Genomic DNA, 5,921 nt, shown 5'->3' with positions numbered 1-5,921 from the left:
AATGCTTTGAAAATGTCTTTTTTCTTCAGAAGCGTTTTCCAAACAAATACTTCAAAGCAGTGACATAAGGGTTCGCTTAAACTCACACCATGTTAAACTCATTGCCATTTATCACTCTTCAGAGGGCTCACCAGCATCATTGGAAAGGCTCCTAGGGACTTACCAGGCACTGGCAAAACTGTAGAAAAGTGATTCATTTCTCTTAACATTTGTGACCTTTTGTGATTTGGGGGATTTTGTTTTGTTGTGTTTTGTCTTGTCTCCTCACAAACGGATTATCTGATGCAGCAGCTGGGTGAAGGGCTGGAGCAGAGCCGTGTATCCGCCTGCACGTTACAAGAGACGGATCAGGCTGCTGCTTCCAGTTATTGCACCTCAAGAGATCAAACACCCACGTGCAGTAGGGCAAAACGGAAGGATTCCTCTATAGCCTCCTGGGCATCAAGGAAATGGTGGCCGATGTGGCTTTATAAGGCTCACAAGAACGGATGCAACGCAACCACACACGTGGTTGCCAGCTATGCCTTTTCTAGGAGCTTTGATCCACTGTACAGCAAGAGCGAGATTAATGTAAGGTAACAAGGTACCAGTAACACCATAGGATGGCTACCTGGACTGCCGAAGGACCGAAACAAGCTTTCCTACGAACTGAATGCGATTATCGGGTATTTTCAGTCTGTCCTTGCCCTCAGACAGGCAAACCCGCAGCGGTCCAAACCTTCATCCCCATTTGTCCAGCACACTTCGACGGCCGTTGAAGTATAAAAGGTAACAGGAGCGATGTAATCCGGGATAGCCTCACAGGTTGGATGGCCAAGGAGGTTCGAGCGTCTCCTCTGACCTGCCCCGGAGCAGAGGCCGCACGGTTCTGTGCCCTGGATGCTGCAGGGTCAGGAAGGAAGCACTGAACTGCGGGATGGACTTTAATTGCTCCTACAGCCCTGAGTTTTAAGGACTTTGGGTAACAAAGAATGTTCCACAAACCCTCACAGGCTGCCCTGGAGATTTTTTGTTGAGCGTAACCTCCAGCCTCTGGGTCCCGCAGTCACCTTTTGTCTCTCAGAACAGCCCTGCCTGTTAGAAAGATGCTCAGTACGGCAGTACTCGTACGCTCAACCTTCTCCCTGTATTTCCTTTAGATGAGTTGCTTTGGAAAAATGACTGGCTGAGTTGCCGGTGGAATTTCTAAGACTGGAAGTGAAACAATTTACCGGAGTTCAGGAGACCGGGGCTCTTCTGCAGGACAGCCAGAGGTATGGGCCAGTCTCAGGCAGGGTACACAGCTTGCCTGTCACGGCAGGAGGTGGTGCTCTGTCCCCCACCGAAGTCGTGTACACTTCTTGTAATACCCCCGCACTGGTGGCAAATGGATGAATTCAGGGCTTTGACACATGAGCGAGCTATTTTGGTGATCATTAGCGCACATTGTACACTTCAGGACGCTGGAACTGGTTACAGACTTTCAAGCCAAGATATGAAAATGCCAGTTCGGTGAGCGGCAAGTCAGGAATATTCTGGGTCTGATGAAACTGCTTTTTTTAGAAAAAGTATCTCAGGTCAAAACGAGAGAGAGGAGGCTTGCCTTTTGCAAGCATAGCACTCCACTGATGTGCTTCCAGCTGTCTTAGCACAGGCTATCAATCTCTTTGAATGGTTTCTATCAGTTATCAACCATCGTAAGCCAGCTATGCATGAACTCTTAAAATGAATCATAGCTGTAGCTGTAGTCATCTTGAAATACAGAGCTCTAAGCTACAGACTTAGAGCTCTAAGTACAAATGTTTTAAAGCATGCTTTTGAATAAATGGAAATCAGTGTATCGGTTTTGGAAAAAATCTTTATAGCAGGTTCACTCTCCTGAATGCATGCTCACCGTTTAATTTTTTTTTTTTCTGCAACAATCTCGCCCAGGTCTTGAGTGTCCGCAAACCGTCCTGCTGCAGCAGTTGACTCGAGAGAGCAGCCACGCTGTTCGCAAAACACCTCTTCCAGCTGAGAAATGCACCAGTCATGAGACATCATCCCCACTAGGAAGAACTGCACCGGTACCATCAGCAGACGGCTCTGGTCAGTACTGCAGTTCAGAGCAATTACGCAATTGTCCTCTGTACAGGGAACAAAATAGACATTAAATAGGGATCGTGTTCAGTTTTATCTTGTATGAAATCTCATGCTGTATTTAAAGCTGGTGAATCTAATCCTTGCTTTTTTTTTTTTTTATTTCTCTGCATCTTCCTGCTTCTATCCTCCCCTGTGTTCTTACACTTCTGCAGCAGTTATTGTATTAACCAAAATTGGGGATGACTCCTGTATAATAACATTTTATCTGAAACCATGCCATGCTGGGAAGATGGTAGTTTAGTTAATTGAATTCCCTCTAATCAATATTCCAGCACAGCACTGGCAACACGTAGCTGGCGATGAAGTATTGCATGCAGCGTTCACAGTCGAACCAGTATCTCAGGGCACTGACTGCAGGGATTTGAAATTCTAGCCCCAGGTTTAGATGTGTACCTCTGAGAAAGCGCCTGACCCTCCGGGATACAGGCCGCTCTCTGAATCTCGTCTGAACACGATTTACAGCCTCGTCTGTGTATTTTGGAAAACGTTGTCCATCAGGCTAGCAGTGAAATGGAAAAGTACTGAGGAAGGCAGCGCAGGTACAACTCGATAGGGAAGCTGTTTTGCCTGGCGTGAGACCAAGGATCTGCACTCTACCAGCACAAGACACTCTGCAGAGGGATGCTCGCTGAGGGAGCAGTTTTTTGGAACAAGAACATCTATAAGCACTTCCTGGTGCTCCTACACGGCGACAGAGAGGGTAAGACCTTGCTGGCCTTATTGGCATCCACTGTCTCGCTCTTCTAGGAATGAATCTACGTCCTGGAGGTACAGAGTGATCAGTCTTCATCAGTGTCTCTGGTCAAACCACTCATCCCAGAGAAAAATGACCTCTCAGAGGAGCCAGATCCCTCGTCCCAGGCACACAACCTGCTGTCAAAGTGTGAAGCACATCAGACGTGACCCCCAGATGATTTTAGATACTCTCTAGGGAAGTGACCCTGGGGGCAGAGAACACATTTTACAGCTAAAGTCATCATAACCACTCAGCTGAGCTTTCTGGGCTGCACGTCTCACTGGCAAGCTGGGACGTCAGCCTGTGGGAGAGGCTGGGTTTGTCCAAAATGGTGGAGCAGGTGAGTGTTCGTGGTGGCAGGGTTGGGGGCGAGGTCTGGCGTGCCCCTCCGCTATCAGAGCGGGGCCGGAGAGTGGCCAAGGGGAAGAAACGAAGGGGAAGGAGAAAAAAGCTTCACGCCCGGGGCTTGGATCAATGCAAACAACATAAATACTGGCTGAGACACCTTCTGCCCGCTGGCTCCTCCACTGTGAGGGAATTACTCGCTGGCTGCAAAGTGTCTTTCTTGAGCTGGTGTGGAGCCAACCTCAGAGCAAATGCTTGGCCAGAGCAAATTCATTAGCACAGGGGAAATGGCTGCAAGCCCTTTTTTTGGGGCTGTGTCACTTTTCATCACAGAAAGTAGTTCTGCAACTAATATTTTAAGGTCTCCGCTGTCTCAGCAGCCTGTGGCACCACTTCAAGCTTCACTGGGAGAACAGCCGGAGCTGCTGGTCCTGTGGAAGTTCCTTCAGGTTATGGTCTTCTCGAGGGCTGAGCGCCCCAGCTTGGCCTCTCCTCATCCATCCCGTGCTCCAGTGCCAACCATCCTGGGGACCTCCGCTTTCCTGTCCACATTAGTCATGAAGACTGATGTTTAAAGGCCCTATTCCTTGCACTTACCTACCCGTGAGGCCACGTCTCCACCTGGCTTTGACCACGCTTAGGGGCTGCGTGATGTAGCTGTAATGCAGATCACAGCCACGGTGCTCCGGGTGCTTTTTCTAAAAGGCCTTCACACCTTCCTGCAAGAACGAACGGGGCGAGCCTTGTACACACATACACAGCCAACAGCTCCCCGGGAGATCGCTACACTGGTGTTTAGAAAGTTTTCCGGTTTTGGTGAAGACCCAAACCAACGTCTTCTTGTTCCCAGGAAGCTGTTCCCATCACTTCAGGGGAAGACCGACTTCTTTCCAGGCCGATCTTAGGCACTTTTTCGGTCGTTAGACCCTGTTGGGTCTTTGCCAGCACTAATTCCCCTGGGGCCGGTTTGGCAGGACCGAGATACCAGACTAGGCGGTGCCAACCAGCCCGGCCAGAGTGGTCTGGCCATTGCTACCCTCACCACCCAGCCCTGTCCCCATGCAGGGAACAGCATGCACTGGAGCTGCCTCCTTGGGGGCAAGGAGACGGTCGGAGGGGGAAAGTCCTGTGTAAGCTGTGGAGTGAGCGGTGATGACCTTGAAGAGGAGCTGGAGCAGGTAAGGAGCACCTTTAGGCTGAGCTGGTTTGGCAGCGCGTGGGAGCTGCTGGCCACTGCGTGACCTCTGCCACGGCTTCACAGGCTGCAGAGAAGCTGCTTCTGTTCAGGATTCAGAGCAGGATGCAACCGACTGATGGTAAGGCTCAGCTGAGCTGACCGTCTCGGGGGGGGGACGTCCAGCAGCCCCTGCCCTGGCTGCTCCATCACCTGAGCAGCAGCAGCTCAGCTCCCCTTGCTTCTAGCTGAACTTACGGAGGTAACTCCGAGTGAGGACCCATCCACCCTCCTTGCTGGCTCGCAAACCATGGGCGTTCAGCAGCTGCTAGGTGGACAGCTGAGCTGCTGAGGTCCCCAGCCTCAGAGGCAGAGGTGGGGTGAGCAGCTGGGGGAGGAACGCCTGCTGCTCCCGAATGCCGTGCTCTGCTGCTGGACGCGGGGATGCCAGGGTCGCTGCTCTTGTCACACGCAAGCTTAAAACCAGGCAGAAATCTCCTTCCCGGGCTTGATTTCCCGCTATCAAAAGCATGCCAGCACCCACAACTCCCCTTCAGAGCTGCCCTGACATGGGTACCCCCCCTTCTGCTCCACCACCAGGTCCTGACCGGTGCCACGTACCGGCAGGGGATGGGTCCCATGGGGCCTGGCCTGCTCACTCTTCACAAAATGTTCTTCCTTCGCAAAGCCTCCAAGTCTGCGCACAAGGATGGGGCTGTGGGTGGCACCTCCACGGAGCACGAGGCAACGCAGGACAGCCTCGCCCTGGGAATTTTGCACCTCATTTTTGCAGCTGGGCAGTGGAGTCAGGAAAGGGTTAAAGCCCCCATCAGCAACAACTTTTCAAAGGAGGAACATCGTTGGATCTCGGAAAGAGCATTTAGGGGCACAGACAGCCACAAACGCCCTCTGACCTGCTCAAAGGAGGGCTAGTATCCCCCCAGCCCTCACCCCCAGCCTGCCACTGGTAGACCCTCACTGAGGGTGAGGCTGAAACCAGCCCAGAAGACGACAACCCCTTCCTTCTCCTGTGTTTTAAAAAGCAGGTGACTAGGATGCAGAAGGTGCAGGGCTGTGCAATGGCAGGGAGCAAGCCCACCCAAGCCTCATGCGTGTCCCCAGCACATCCCTCGCGGCGTGGGCAATGCCAGCGCCACAGCTGAGGCACCTGCGAAATAACCCCTGCGGGTTATTTAGGGAGCCCGGCTCCAAACAGATGACCGCAGAGGTGGGTATCTAGCTGGAAAGCCTGGCGCTGCCACCCAGGCAGCACTGCAGCAGGCTCTGCCCGTGCCTGGGATCAGGGCGGCAGCACCTGCACCCAGCCTTGTGCACCCAAGCACCCACGGCAGCAGCCACCCTATCCCGGAGCCGCCGTCCCATCCCGGAGCCCGGCCCATTCCCAGGGATCGTTACCAGGAGCTCGTGTGTTTGGTTGCAAACAGAGCAGGAGCGGGAGCCAGGCGCTCGTGTTTGTGTGCCTGCAGTTGCTCAGGCAACTCAGGGCCAGCCAGGAGCTGCCAAAACCGCCGGAGGCCAGGGCCG

The sequence above is a fragment of the Pygoscelis adeliae genome, unplaced genomic scaffold, assembly GCF_000699105.1.
Source record: "Pygoscelis adeliae isolate BGI_AS28 unplaced genomic scaffold, ASM69910v1 Scaffold458, whole genome shotgun sequence".
Classification (NCBI taxonomy): domain Eukaryota; kingdom Metazoa; phylum Chordata; class Aves; order Sphenisciformes; family Spheniscidae; genus Pygoscelis; species Pygoscelis adeliae.
The sequence above is the reverse complement of the archived record's forward strand: the minus strand, read 5'-3'. Positions refer to the sequence as shown.